Below are 16706 nucleotides of genomic sequence, written 5' to 3'. Positions count from 1 at the left end.
TCCACTGAAGAAGGTAATTGCAAACCATTATAGTGTTCTTGCCTTGAGAACGCCGTGAACAATATGAAAAGACGAAAAGATATGACACTGAAAGATGAACTCCACAGGTCAATAGGTACCCAAAATGCTACCGGAGAAGAGTGGAGAAACAACTCCAGGAACAATGAAAGACGGATCCAAATAGAAAGCAACTCCCAACTGTGGATGTGACTGGTGATGGTGTCCAATGCTGTGAAGAGCAATACTGCATAGGAACCTGGAATGTTAGGTCCATGAATCAAGGTATTCAGTTCAGTTCAGTTCAGTTCAGTCACTCAGTCGTATCCGACTCTTTATGACCCCATGAATCACAGCACCCAGGCCTCCCTGTCCATCACCAGCTCCCAGAGTTTACTCAAACTCAGGTCCATCGAGTCGGTGATGCCATCCAGCCATCTCATCCTCTGTCATCCCCTTCTCCTCCTACCCCCAATTCCTTCCAGCATCAGGGTCTTTTTCAATGAGTCAACTCTTCGCATGAGGTGGCCAAAGTACTGGAGTTTCAGCTTCAACATCAGTCCTTCCAATGAACACTCAGGACAGATCTCCCTTAGGATGGTCTGGTTGGATCTCCTTGCAGTCCAAGGAACTCTCAAGAATCTTCTCCAACACCACAGTTCAAAAACATCAATTCATCAGTGCTCAGCTTTCTTTACAGTCCAACTCTCACATCCATACATGACCACTGGAAAAACCATAGCCTTGACTAGATGGACCTTTGTTGGCAGAGTAATGTCTCTGCTTTTTAATATGCTATCTAGGTTGGTCATAACTTTCCTTTCAAGGAGTAAGCATCTTTTAATTTCATGGCTGCAATCACCATCTGCAGTGATTTTGGAGCCCCAAAAAATGAAGTCTGACACTGTTTCCACTGTTTCCCCATCTATTTGCCATGAAGTGATGGGACCAGATGCCATGATCTTAGTTTTCTGAATGTTGAGCTTAAAGCAAACTTTTTCACTCTCCTCTTTCACTTTAGTCAAGAGGCTCTTTAGTTCTTCTTCACTTTCTGCCATAAGGGTGGTGTCATCTGCATATCTGAGGCTATTGATATTTCTCTCAGCAGTCTTGATTCCAGCTTGTGCTTCATCTAGCCCAGCATCTTCTGCAATGTACTCTGAATATAAGTTAAATAAGCAAGGTGACAATATACAGCCTTGATTTACTCCCATTCCTGTTTGGAACTAGTCTGTTGTTCCATGTCCAGTTCTAACTGTTGCTTCCTGACCTGCATACAGATTTCTCAAGAGGAAGGTCAGGTGGCCTGATATCCCATCTCTTTCAGAATTTTCCACAGTTTATTGTGATCCACACAGTTGAAGGCTTTGGCATAGTCAATAAAGCAGAAATAGATGTTTTTCTGGAACTCTCTTGCTTTTTCAAAAATCCAGCAGATGTTGACAATTTGATCTCTGGTTCCTCTGCCTTTTCTAAAACCAGCTTGAACATCTGGAAGTTCACAGTTCACGTATTGTTGAAGCCTGGCTTCGAGAACTTTAAGCATTACTTTACTAGCATGTGAGATGAGTGCAATTGTGTGGTAGTTTGAGCATCTTTTGGCATTTCCCTTCTTTGGGATTGGAATGAAAACTGACCTTTTCCAGTCCTGTGGCCACTGCTGAGTTTTCCAAATTTGCTGGTATATTGAGTGCAGCACTTTCACAGCATCATCTTTCAGGATTTGAAATAGCTCAACTGGAACTCCATCACCTCCACTAGCTTTGTTCATAATGATGCTTCCTAAGGTCCACTTGACTTCACATTCCAGGATGTCTGGCTCTAGGTGAGTGATCACACCATCATGATTATCTGGGTAGTGAAAATATTTTTTGTACAGTTTTTCTGTGTATTCTTGCCACCTCTTCTTAATATCTTCTGCTTCTGTTAGGTCCCTACCACTTCTGTCCTTCATTGAGCACATCTTTGCATGAAATATTCCCTTGGTATCTCTAATTTTCTTGAAGAGATCTCTAGTCTTTCCCATTCTATTGTTTTCCTCTGTTTCTTTGCACTGATCACTGAGGACGGCTTTCATATATCTCCTTGCTATTCTCTGGAACTCTGCATTCAAATGGGTATATCTTTCCTTTTCTCCTTTGCTTTTCATTTCCATTCTGTTCACAGCTATTTGAAAGGCCTCATGAGACAGCCATTTTGCCTTTTTGCATTTCTTTTTCTTGGGGATGGTCTTGATTCCTTTCTCCTGTACAATGTGATGAACCTCCATCCATAGTTCATTCGGTACTCTGTCTATCAGATCTAGTCCCTTAAATCTATTTCTCACTTCCACTGTATAGTCATAATATAGTAAAGGTCATATATGATAAGCCTACAGCAAACATTATCCTCAATGGTAAAAAACTGAAAGCATTCCCCCTAAGATCAGGAACAAGACAAGGGTATCCACTTTCACCACCATTATTCAACATAGTTCTGGAAGTTCTAGCTACAGCAGCCCAAACAGTCTTGAGAAAGGAGAATGGAGCTGGAGGAATCAACCTTCCTGACTTCAGACTGTACTAAAAACCTACAGTCATCAAGACGGTATGGTACTGGCACAAAGACATAATTATAAATGAATGGAACAAGATAGAAGGCCCATAAATAAACCCACGCACCTATGGGTACCTTATTTTCAACAAAGGAGTCAAGAATAATCAGTGGGGCAAAGACAGCCTCTTCAGTAAGTGGTGCTGGGAAAACTGGACAGCTACGTGTAAAATAATGTAATTAGAACACTTCTTAACACCATACACAAAGATAAACTCAAAATGGATTAAAGACCTAAAAGTAAGACCAGAAATTATAAAACTCTTAGGGTAAAATATAGGCAGAACACTCAATGACATAAATCAAAGCAAGATCCTCTATGACCCACCTCCTACAGCAATGGAAAGAAAAACAAAAGTAAACAAGTGGACCTGATTAAACTTAAAAGCTTTTGCACAGAAAAGGAAACTATAAGCAAGGTGAAAAGACAACCCTCAGGATGGGAGAAAATAATAACAAATGAAACAACTGACAAAGGATTAATTTCCAAAATATACAAGCAGCTTTTACAACTCAATACCAGAAAAACAAACAACCCAATCAAAAAGTGGGGGAAAGACCTATAGAGACATTTCTCCAAAGAAGAAATAAAGATGGCTAACAAACACATGAAAAGATGCCCAACATTGCTCATTATTAGAGACATGCAACTCAAAACTACAATTAGTTATCACCTCACATCAATCAGACTGGCCCTCATAAAAAAGTCTACAAACAATAAATGCTAGAGAGGGTGTGGAGAAAAGGGGACACTCTTGCACTGTTGGTGGGAATGTAAATTGGTACAGCCACTATGAAAGATGATATGGAGATTCCTTAAAAAACTAGGAATAAAACTACCCAGCAATCCCACTCCTAGACATATACCCTGAGGAAACCAAAATGAAAAAGACACATGTACCCCATTGTTCATTGCAGCACTATTTACAATGGTTAGACCATAGAAGCAACCTAGATGTCCACTGACAGATGAATGGATAAAGAAGTTGTGGTAAATATAACAAAGGAATATTACTCGGCCATAAAACGAAACACAGTTGAGCCAGTTCTGATGAGATGGATGAACCTAGAACCTATCATACAGAGTGGAGTAAATCAGAAAGAGAAAGATAAATATTGTATTCTAATGTGTATATACAGAATATTTTTAAAAAAAGGTACTGAAGAATTTATTTGCAGGGCAGCGATGGAGAAACAGACCTAGAGAATACACTCATGGACATGGGGAGGGGGGAGGAGAGTGTGAGATGTATGGTAAAATAACATGGAAACTTACATTACCATATGTAAAATAGATGACCAACAGAAATTTGCTCTATGGCTCCGGAAATGCAAACAGGGGCTCTGTGTCAATCAAGAGGGGTGGGATGAGTGGGAGATAGGAGGGAGTTTCAAAAGGGAGAGAATATTTGTATACCTATGACTGATTCATGTTGAGGTTTGACAGAAAACAACAAAATTCTGTAAAGCAATTATCCTTCAATTAAAAAAAAAGAAGAAAGTTATATTTTCATATATTTTTAGACATAAAGTGATTCACATATATGTTCCAGCTATTTGATCTATTAGACAGATTTTAGAGATGAAGGAAACAAAGGGCACACAAGTTAAAGGGACTATTTAAGTAAGTCGAGCTATAAAGGAATTGAGCTCCTCTTCAATCTAGATACTCTGATGATAAAGTTCATGGTCTTAACAACTGCCATGCATGCATAACTCTTCAGCTTTTCATTTTAGTTATCTATATGACTAACTTTTGTATTGTTTAGACAGGTCCTTGAAATGTGAGATCAAATCTTATTTGTAATTTGTTTTTCATCTTAGTGTTTAGCAAAGTATCTATCACGTATTGCACACTAACATTAGCTTAATTAAGTGAAATAATTCATTGTTCTTCATTAATGCAAGATGCCAACATACATCAAAGACAAACTCTATCTTGATTCCCTTCAAACATCAGTAATGCATGCTCAAAAAGTACTTATCTTCTCCCTAACCATCTCCATTATTTACCCATTTTCCTTCTTATAAGAATGTCATCAGCAGCTTCAAATTTTCAACCTACTTAGTTTTCCTTTTATTTAAATGGCTTCCTTCTTCATAGGGAACATAAAAACAACCAATTATGAACAAAGTAAGCTGCCCAACTACATTTAGAAATGTGCTTGCATCTAAATGTATTGTTAATTCCTTCTCTTCTCTTTCGATTCTTTCTCTTTCTGTCCCAGGACAATCTCTCTACATGTGCACTGATTCCTATATCCTTTTATCTATTTCATGATTTTGTTTCATCAATTTCACCAACTCTCATAAATATATTCAGCTTCTATCTTTTTGTCTACTAAACTCTTCCCTTCTGTTTAACTTTATGCCCAATGTAATTGCACACTAAGGCAACTTTCCCTAAATCTAACCTTAAACTAAACATATAATTATTTGAAACATTACTCATATTACCTTATTCTTCTTCCTGTGGTAGGTTCATTTAACTTATTCATATAATGCCTTATTTTCTTTTCTTAAGAGCATAAGATATTGTCTAAAAATACAGTTTAGCCAAGATATCACCTGGTGCTGTCTATTCCAGGTCAATAAAGCCAAAGTTAAAGGAGCCAATTGAATCTTAGTAAAGCCAGGTATGATCAACACTAATAAAGTTAACTGGAGAAAAAAAATAACAAAATCCAAAGGCCTAGATTTGCTGGAGGTCCTGGATCTATGAAAGTGATGGATGGCATTGCAGATTAGATGAGACATAAAAAAACTTCCATGTGTATCACTAGTGATACATGAACCTGAAATGTTACATGTGTATTAACAAAGTCAAAGTTTAAAAGATTTGATTGTTTTAAAAACCTATCATATATTGCTTAACTTAGGAAACATACAATAAATGTTCCTTTGTGTTTTGTCAAAGTAAGGAAAAATGGATAAATTTTTTTTGAGTCATAAGTACATGGAGAAGCAAATTTAATCATTTCTACACTTTTTTTTAAATCTACTTTGGCATAATTTCCAGTTCAGTTTAGTTTGTAGTTCTTAACAAAAGTAACATAATGTAATTTTCCTTTACTGGAGAATATTTTTTCCATTTTTTAAAATGTTTCACTTATATATGAAAATGATGTCCATATGTGACATTGGAAAGTTATGTTAAAGAGAAGTAAATCATATATAACTTTTCACCCAGAAACAGTTGTTGTGAACATAAGATTCTAAGTGCTATTCTCTTGTTCTAAGCATGTATTTTCAAAAATTTAAAGCTCATCCTGTCACAAACTTTACAGTTGGATTTTATTTTTTCTACCTAATTTAAACATTTTACTTTAATTTTAAAATGCTTTTTACTTAATCTAAACATTACAAATTCTCCATACATCATTTTCAAAGGCAGAAGAATTGCACATTTACTAATCTTCCATAATGACTATTGCATTAATACTCTAAAAATGCTTCAACTCTATGTTTTAAAATAATAAACATTGCACTGTAGAACATGAAGTTTTATTCTATAGTCAATATCTTTTCCTTAGTATAGATTTTCAGAATCTATATGGAGTACAAGTGATATTCAAGTTTTGACCATTTTAACTTTTGATGCATTGCTTTTTATTTATCCCAAGAAGAAACTGACCATCAGTGTATCAAAAAGTCTATCTTTGCCACAACTGATTGTTCCCATTAATGAACCATCACTACTGAATAAATATATTCAAAATAACATTCAATTATTTATTGATTCTATATTTTATAGATTGCTAACATGGCTCAGCAATTTAAAAATTTTATTATCTTTGCTGTTTTAGATTTCATAAATTTTGTTACCATTTCAGGACTCCTGTTTAAGAGTCTTGATTGATAGAATGACTGAAAGAATCTTGTTGTCTACTACAGCCCTTAGCCTATTATAATCCCTTACTTTATACATACTAATTGATAAATGGACTCCCCTGGTTGCTCAGTGGTAAAGAATCTGCCTACAGTGCAAGAGGCCCAGGTTCAATTCCTAGGTCAGGAAGATCCTCTGGAGGAAGGCATGGAAACTGAGAGGGTAACAGGCAGGAAGGCCAGGGGTCTCCAAACGGAGGAAATAGGCTGCAAGTGTCAGACATTTTTATCTCTCTTAAGTGGCAGGAGGAAACAAACTAGAGATTTTTTTTTCCTTCTCTATACAAATTTAAAAGGAGGTTTCTCTTAAAATGCTGTGTTGCCATGACACCTGGTTTCACCTGAAGCTAACTATTCTGAAACCTTGAGTTAACCAATACATTTTTTTCTTATGGAAATGTCTGTCTTAAGCTATGTTAATGTGCTATGCATTTACCCAGACTCTGTAAATTCCGCCAAATGGCTCAGAAACTACTTGACAGACCAGTATGTTATACTCAGATATTGTTCCCCTAATCTATGTAAACGAAACTATTTGTTTGGTAATCTGCCCTTCTACAAGATTCAAGTCAATCGTTTTATGGCCTGGGATGAATTATCTGGTGCCATTCTGAGTTTTAAGACATTCCTTTCTTTTCATTAACAGACTGCTAGTGACTATATAACATCCAGCTGAAGACTAACAGGGGGGTATTCTTTCTGCCCCCCTTCTGATGCCTATGTCAGAAGCTTTCTCTATCTCCTTTATACTTTAATAAAACTTTATTACACAAGCTCTGAGCGATCCAGCCTCGCTTCTGGCCCCAGATTGTATTCGTCTCCTCCAGAGGCCAAGAATCCCGGCGTCTTATTGTTCAGCAACAATCTTTCCGAAATCCACTCCAGTATTCTTGCTTGGAGAATCTTTCAGAAACCCACTCCGGTATTCTTGCCTGGAGAATCCCATGGACTGAGGAGCCTGGCAGGCTGTAGTCCATAGGGTCATAAAGAGTTGGACAGGACTGTAGTGACTGAGCATTCACACACACTCAATGGTAAATATTTTGAATTATTTATGTGTACTGATTAATTGTCATTTTTGTTGTTCAGTTGCCGAGTCAAGTCTGTCTCTTTGCGACCCCATGGACTGCAGCATGCCAGGCCTCCCTGTCCTTTAGCATCTCCTGGAGTTTGCCCAAGTTTATGTTTATTGCATTGGTGATACCATCCAGACATCTCATCCTCTGATGCCCTCTTCTAGTTCTATCCTCAATCTTTCCCAGCCTCAGGGACTTTTCCAATGAGTTGGCTATTAGCATCAGGTGACCAAAATACTGGAACTTCAACTTCAACATCAGTCCTTCCAGTGAATATTCAGGGTTGATCTCCCTTAAGATGGACTGGTTTGATCTCCTTGCTGTCCAAGGGACTTTGAGGAATCTTCTCCAGCACTACAGTTCGAAGGCATCAATTCTTTGACATTATGCCTTTTTTATGGTCCAGCTCTCACAACTGTACATGACCACTGGGAAGACCATATCCTTGCCTATAGGGAACTTTGTTGGCAGAGTAATGTCTCTGTTTTTCAACAAACTGTCTAGGCTTGTCATAGCTTTCCTGCCGAGAAGCAATTGTCCTTTAATTTCATGGCTGCAGTGACCATCCACAGTGATTTTAGAGCCCAAGAAGAGGAAATCTGTCACTACTTCCACCTTTTCCCCTTCTATCTGCCATGCAGTCATGGGGCTAGAAGCCATGATCTTAGTATTTTTTGTTTTTTTGTCTTTGTAATATTTAGTTTGAAGCCGGTTCTTTCAGTCTCCTCCTTCACCCTCAGCAAGGGTTCTTTAGTTCCTCTTCACTTTCTACCATTAGAGTGGTATCATCTGTATATCTGAGGTTGTTGATGTTTCTCCCACTTATGTGATTCCAACTTGTAGCTCATCCAGCCTGGCATTTCTTGTGCTGTGCTCAGTGTATAGGTTAAACAAATAGGGTGACAGCAGACAGCCCTGCCATACTCCTTTCTTGATCTTGAATCAATCAGTTGTTCTATACAGGGTTCTAACTGTTGATTCTCCACCTGTGTACAGGTTTCTCAGGAGAGAAAGTAAGATGATCTGGTAACCCATCACTTTAACAGCTTTCCACAGTTTGTCATGATCCACAAAGTCAAAGCTTTAGCCTAGTCAATGAAGCAGAGATAGGTGTTTTTCTGAAATTCCCTTGCTTTCTCTATAATCCAGAGAATGTTGGCAATTTGATCTCTAGTTCTTCTTCCTTTTCTAACCCAGCTTCTACCTCTGGAAGATCTTGTTTTGCATAATGTTGAAGCCTAGCATGCTAGATTTTAAGCATGACCTTACTAGCAAGGGAAATGAGTAGACTCTGTCTGATGGTTAGGACATTCTTTGGTATTACCCTTCTTGGGAATTGGGATGAAGATTGACTTTTTCCTCTCCTGTGGCCACTGCTGGGTCTTCCAGCTTTGCTGACATAATGAATGCAAAACCTTGATGGTATCATCCTTTAGGGATTTGAATAGTACTGTGGAATTTCATCACAAAACTTATTAATCATGCTGATTAATAAGTAAATTAATTAATAAATGAATAAATTCAGCTATCAGTCTGCTTTTCAAAAGCATGAGAATTGTTTAATCTTTGTGAAACACAGCTTCATAAATGGCTGGCACTAGAACATTTCAAGATATTATCATGTGTAGTTTTTCGAAGGAAGACATTTTCATGTCCACCTCATCTTATGATAGCTTTAATCACTTGACAAGAAATAGCAGAAGCATACCAAAGACATCAGCAACCCCCCCCCCAAATCATATTGCCCTTTGTTTTTGTTTTGTTTTGTTTTTGAGATGTTAACATCTTGAAAATCTTTTGACATCTATCTGATGATAAGCACTTAGGGCTCCTGACATTACTAACAATCTCAAGACTGTAGTTCAGATCTCCTACCCAGTATTGGTACACCTAATGAATACTAGAATAGCCTGAATAATTGAGATAAGTTGTTACTTGATGGCCCAGTTAATACGTTATTTGAAATGAGGTTGCTTCCTCCATAAGGTCTTCAGACCTACTATAGTTAAACGTTCTGTGCCTTTGTTCTTCCAACCTACCTCTTTGTTACAATAAACAATATCAGTCTCCTCTGACTCTCCTTAATGTGACTGGATTCAAAATCAGAAGTGAAAGACTATTGATCTTTCTAGGCTACAATAGTATCAGAGTCACGTCATACTCATGGCTATCATTGGGAATTACATTAGAAAAGGATATCTATATTTGAGCAAATGCATTGACCCTTGACCTTTTCTTGACTGAGGGCAGAAGGAAGTAGGAAAGAATGAATGGATTCCAGGATGAATGAATAAATAACTCCAGGAATAATGGCTTTTTCTATATTTCTGTTGGTACAGTGGTACCAAGTTGGTGTGACCCAGACACCCAAGTTTAATCAAGGGCATATAAAATATTATGTTTGCCTTGAGGTTATGTGGGTAAAAGACACTAAGACAAGATTAAACATGAAGATTTTTTTTTTTTTTTTGGTAGAGAACAAAAACACTCAAAAGAGAAGGAGATGGGTCCTAAGAGACTGAGAGGGCGATCAGAAAGCAAAGCACTGCAGGTATGATGGATTGAAGGAAAAAAGAAAACAAGGAAAGTTGAATGGAAGCATCTGCGACTGCAGTGCAGTTGTAAATAATGATTCAACAAGGTTTTCAGGTGTTTTAGAGTCAAAGTTGCCCATCATAGTAGTTCTGTGTCTCCTAGAAAGACTTGAAGTTTCAACCATTCTCAACCATTGACTAGGACAGGCAAATAGTTTTGGCATGAATGTGGAGATGCATTTCAAAGCACAGTAGCTAGGACCATTAGTCAATTGCACTTTCTGCAGTGAGAGATCTCAGAAGAATGTTTTCATGGCTGCCACAAACTCTAAGTTGTGGTCTTTGCCAGGTAACTGTCTTCAATAGACTAGGAATGAGCAAAGGCAATGCATAAACTCTCCTCTTCAAGCAAAACTTCAAAATGCTACAACCATCAATCAGTTCTAATTGTGCATTCTCATATTACAATAATATTTTTTAGTTCTGTTCAGTAAGGTCAGTGCTCCTGATTTAAATTTCTTTAAAAAAAAAATCACATGAATCACTTTACAACCTGTTCACTAGAGAAAACATTTGTTGTATACCAATAAATCATGCCACTCCAGTTTTCTCAAATATTCTTGAACAAGCATAGATAATATAGCAAAAAAAGTTTATCTTATCACTTTCTACTACGGAAAGCTTCTGCATCTTCCTCACCTCTACAGTTTAGATAAATTCACTAGAAAGAATATCTGAAGCCATTTTTCATCCATGCAGGTATTCATTCATCTATTTGTTAGTTTTATTTTATTTTTTAATTCACCTGAAAGACCAAATTTGAATACCAGACAGACACCCCACACACAGGGAAAGCCATTTTACACTTCTAATGAGCACATTTTACAAGGAAAATGCCACAGATTTCAGTGTCCCTAAAGCATATTTAAGATCTAATCACTGGTTACTTCTGCAAAGGTCAGTGCTATATTTTCAGCCAATTTTCAGTTTACTTGTTATGAACTTGGGATCCTTGTTACAAGCTCACAAAAATAAATAGTTGAGAAAACTTATTTATACATTTATTGTAAGTGAAATCATATTAAAAAATATTTTAAAAATCATATAAAATATATATTCCATACCTTATTTTTTTCTCAGTAAACTCAGTGACCAAATAACATGCAATACTCAAGAGGTTCTGTTTGTTTCCTACTAAAAATAATTGACTTTCAATTGTGATGGTATACAAAGGGCATATTGTAAAGTGCAATTGGATTTAATAAAGACCTTATTATGTTTCTGCTTTGTTCAGAGACAGTCAAAAGAATATAATTTTGTTCCCATTGTATAAAACAGAGCATGTCAAGCCAAAGCTAAAGGCTAACTTTTTTATTCAGTCATAGCTAAAATAGCTATAAGCACAGAGTTTATTTTATATGAAAGATTACTGTGTACCAAATAGTGGAGCCCATCTGTCTTTCTTCATTTCCTCTTTCCTTCCTTCCTTTCTCCCTTCTTTCCTTCCTTTCGTTTTGTTCTATCTTTCCTTTCTTTTCTTCTTCTTATTTAGTCAACCAATTATTTTAGTAATGTTGAAGAACAAATCTATTATGTGACTTTAAATTCTGGGCTATTTATTAAATATCTCAATTAGGTAAAGACAAACACTTTGGAGATCATATATAATTCTGAGATCATAGAGTTTAATGAACATAGGAATATCATGCAGAAACTATCTAGTTTAGAGTAATGCACCTTTTAAGTTTTAAGGTTACATTTGCTGTTTGTGTTTGTCATAATTACAATTCTTTCCATTATGTTTACAATCAGTGTGATAGTCAGTAGTTCCACAATTTTTTATTTAATCTCCCAGAAATAGATATATTAACTCTGAAGTTTATGATAGCGACAAACTTATATAAAATGGGTGTTTTAGCAAGTGTGTCCAGTTAAGCCACCATAAGACATATCAACTGGGTAATGAAATTGTTCCCTTAAGCTGTACATGAACTCACCAACTTTACAAATAAGCTTAACAACTTAATGCTAACTCTAGTCTTATAGTCCACCTTAAATCTGCAATCTATTTGAAATAAAGATTGCCTCTAGCAACTGAGATCGTTTGTCTAAATAAAACAAATATAATTAGAAGTGAAAAGAAAAAGACCTTGATTAAACCTGATCAAGTGTTCAAGGTAAGATAACTAATATATAAATACATTTATCTCTCTAGTGGAAATGATTGGTTACTAGGTCTTCAAAATCAGTGCTAGTCCAAGTAGCTCCTGTACTGGAAGCACTTCTTATTTACAACACTGTCTATGCAAATCCTGCCCAACTTGCTCGACCATTTTTCACAAACTTTCTGCAAATCCCACAGCAAGAAATAAGCACCACTTTATGTAATCAAGTACTTCATGATTATCACTTACAGCCTTGCGTTCTATTAGGATCAATCTTGAAGTACTGCAGTATTCTAAAATCTCACTTTCTAAAGAGCATTTCCTAAATGTTTTTTCATGTCTAACATTTCTTTCAAAGGATATGAAAGGGATCTAAATACATATTTCAAGATAACCCATATGTACATATATTTCCTTTCAGCTCCTAATTACATATTCTCTTAAACTAGTCTATTGCATCTCTTTCTATGCTCTGAAATATGTCATTTCCCATCCTTTCTCTGCCTTCCTCTACCATATGTCTATTCTCTCATTTTCTCCCTTCTTTTAATTACATGAATGAACCCAGTTCAGTCACTCAATCATGCCCCACTCTTTGCGACCCCACAGACTGAAGCGACTTAGCAGCAGCAGCAACTGCAGCACACCAGGCTGCCCTGTCCATCACCAACTCACAGAGCTTACTCAAACTCATGTCCATAGAGTCCGTGATGCCATTCAACCATCTCATCCTCCATCGTCCCCTTCTCTTCCTTCTTTCTATCTTTCCCAGCATCAGGGTCTTTTCCAATGAGTCACTTCTTCACATGAGGTGGCCAAAATACTGGAGTTTCAGCATCAGTCCTTCCAATGAATATTCAGGACTGATTTCCTTTAGGATTGACTGCCTTGATTTCCTTGCAGTCCAAGGGACTCTCAAGAGTCTTCTCCAACACCACAGTTCAAAAGCAGCAATTCTTTGGCACTCAGTTTTCCTTATGGTCCAACTCACATCCATGCATGACTACTGGAAAAACCATAGCTTTGACTACATGGACTTTTGTTGCAAAGTACTGTCTCTGCTTTTTCATATGCTGTCTAGGTTTGTCAGAGCTTTTCTTCCAGGGAGCAAGTGTCTTTTAATTTCATGGCTGCAATCACCATCTACAGTGATTTTGGAGTCCAAGAAAATAAAGTCAGCAATACTTATATGTTACAAAGTGCCAAATGTATCACTTGATACAGAGTATATTCTCATTAAATCTTTCTATGGTTTTCATTACATGAGTTACTTCTCCTGCTAATGATAATTTACACTGTTTATTAGCCTCCATACCTACTTAGCCTGGAGAAGGAAATGGCAGCCCACTCCAGCATTCTTGCCTGGAGAATCCCATAGACAGAGGAGCCTGGTGTGCTGCAGTCCTAGTGGTCACAAAGAGTCAGACACGACTGAAGTGACTTAGCATAGCATAGCATAGCATACCTACTTAGAACCATCCTTTGTGATTCAATCCTTTTAGTGTTTATAATTTACTAAATCATGTCATCAAATAACATACAATAATACTAGAGTTCATACTGAGTAACAGCTTTTATTATCCCACACACAGAACTTCGAACTGAAAGAGATGACATAACGTGTCCAAGAGTATGACTTGGAAAAGAAAAGTTCCTAATTTCTATAAGACACATGATGTCTTATGTTTCACACTTCCTTCACTACCTGCTTCCTTCCTTAGAAAATGAGACTGAATTACCTAAGCAATGATACTTGAGGCAATCAGGAAACAATTTATCTTACCATTGTTTTTTCCAAATATCTCGGAGATGTTTCATCCTAGATGATAGTTATTTATAGGTAGTAATTACTACCAGAAAAAACTTACCAGATTTTAGTAGCTTTATAGGTAGTAATTACTATCAGAGGGCTTCCAAGATGGTAAAGAATCCACCTGCCAATGTAGGAGGTGCAGGAGATGCAAGTTTGATCCTTGAGTTGGGAAGATCCCCTGGAGGAGGAAATGGCAACCCACTCCAGTATTTATGCCTGAAAAATTCCATGGACAGAGGAGCCTAGCGGGCTACCATCCATGGGGTCACAAAGAGTTGGACACTACTAAAGTGAATGAACACACACACGTGCAATTACTATCAGAACTGTCTAACAGTAGTTGCTGTGAATTACTGTTTTCGTGGACTCAGTTGAGTCAAAGTCAAAAAACTTGTTAAGAGTATATGGCCTCATATATGTTAAAGCCTAAAGTTTAAATTGGGAGTATTATTTCCAGTTGTATATCTGAGTCCCAGATTCTAGTTACTTAGAACTGACTTCTAGGTCAAAAACAATCTTTACACCCTTTCTGTAGACAAAACCATACTCAGGTATGGTTTTGTTCAAGAATAAGTTTAAGAAAATAGAGGATATTTGAGGGGGAAAGGAAAGGCAAAATCATCTAGAAAGCACAGAGTATTATTTGTGGTAGTGTAATTTTCCATTGTGTAACTAGTGTAATTGTCAGTTTTATTTATTATGCCCCAGTATCCATTCTCACCAGTCTCATCTCCTGCTGGCACTTTAAATGGACACACAAACACTCAGAGACCCCATTGTCTAGTCCATTGTCATAGACCCTACATATGTAGCCATCTGACTAAATTTTGGACCTTGGTATGTAAATTGAAGTTATATGTACAACTTGTGGGAATATGCATTTATAAAAAAATACTTTTAAAAGTCACTTTTTTAAAAATATATCAATATGTTAATAACAACTTGGACTAAAACTTCAGAAAATAATTTTACATAAATAAATTTATAAATAAAGTAGCGTTCACATAATTAGAGTTTGGCAAAGTAGAATTTGAAGTAAAAAGCATTAAATTGGAAGAAAATAATTTACATTTTTTATAAAGTTTATAATCCATTACAAAAAGATAAGAGACAAAAATGTGTGTGCAGAGCTCTTGAAAATATAGAGGACAACTCAATAAGTCAGGGAGAAGTTGATGAAAACAGAATAAAGAAGGGAGGAATAGCTCATATGTACACAAACATAAATACAGATAGAGTACTCAGATGTTATGATTAATAAACATGTTGAGATATTTGCTGTATTTTGTAAACTTTTTTATCACCACACTGATATAATTAAAATATAAATATAATGACTCCATAAATTGCATGAGACAGAAATTATGTAGGCCATATATCTGATAAAAACTAGAAATATATTTTTAAAAATTCATCAAGTAAGCATTAGGAAACCATATTTTAAAAAGATGGTCCAAGGTAATTCTTGAAATAAACAGAAAATTAAAAGCAAGATCTGATAATAGATACAGCAAGAAAAAGGCTCAGGGATCCTCAATAGGGAGTGAGAAGTTTGTTCCATACTAGCTACCCTGGTCCTGGGGTCTAACACTTGAAGATGAACTCCCTTAGCTTATTTGAAAACTAGAGAGTCTTACCAGAAATTTGTAAGAAGCAGAAAGCTCCTGAAAAGCATGTGCACAGACTTGCTTGCTCCTCATCCCAGTGCAGAAGCAGCAACTTGAAATTTGCTTCATCCAGCCTGCCGAGACCATCCCAGCACATTCCTCATCCACCGCCCAGACTCCTGCTCTATCTCCTCCTGCCACAGTGCTGTTCCCTACAAAGGCAGAGATCACTGTTGTCACCACATGTGCATGCATTTACACTTGGAGAAATGCAAAACCAGTACAAAAGCGCACTTCAGTAACTTGAGCTTCAACACAGCCTCTAACCGAGACACATGCACATAGCTGGAAGAAAATGGAGCCAGCTAAGAAGTGCATCTTCCAGCCTTAGAGGCCCCACTATGCCTCCAACCGAGATGGAGACTGCTATTATGCTGGGAGAAGCCATATTACCTTGGGGCTCCTCCTCTGGCCCCTTAAGCCCTGCCTTGCCCCCCAGTAGGGCTGCATCCACACTGAACCAAGTGGAAGCCTTGACTTGCACCTGGCTCTGGTTCTAAATCCTCTGCTCCAACTGTAGCTCCCACAACAACAGTGGCCATTATTGACCCCCAGGAGAAGATGTGGCCTGGCTCTGCTCATTTCATATCCAACTCTCCCACCAAAGTAGATTGCATTAGTATAATCCCACACAAGGATACAGCTTCAAGACTGGGATCGGTAACTGTTTTGCCTAGTTTATAGAGACAGAAAAAAAATCACACAAAATGAGAACCAAAAGGAATAAATATGCTTCAAGTGAAAAAAAAAATGCAGATTAAAAAATTCTAATGAAATTGAGGTAAATAATTTACCATGTGAAAATATGACAAAGCAATAGTAATAAAAATGCTCACTGACTCAGGAAAAGAATGGAGGAACACAGACAGAATTATAACAAGAACTAGAAAATAAAGAACCAATCACAGATAAGTAATACAGTAACTGAAGTGAAAAACGCCAAAATGAATTAGAAGATTATATAGAAGAATGAA

Source organism: Odocoileus virginianus, chromosome 31, assembly GCF_023699985.2.
Source record: "Odocoileus virginianus isolate 20LAN1187 ecotype Illinois chromosome 31, Ovbor_1.2, whole genome shotgun sequence".
Lineage (NCBI taxonomy): Eukaryota > Metazoa > Chordata > Mammalia > Artiodactyla > Cervidae > Odocoileus > Odocoileus virginianus.
This window is presented reverse-complemented; position numbering follows the sequence as displayed.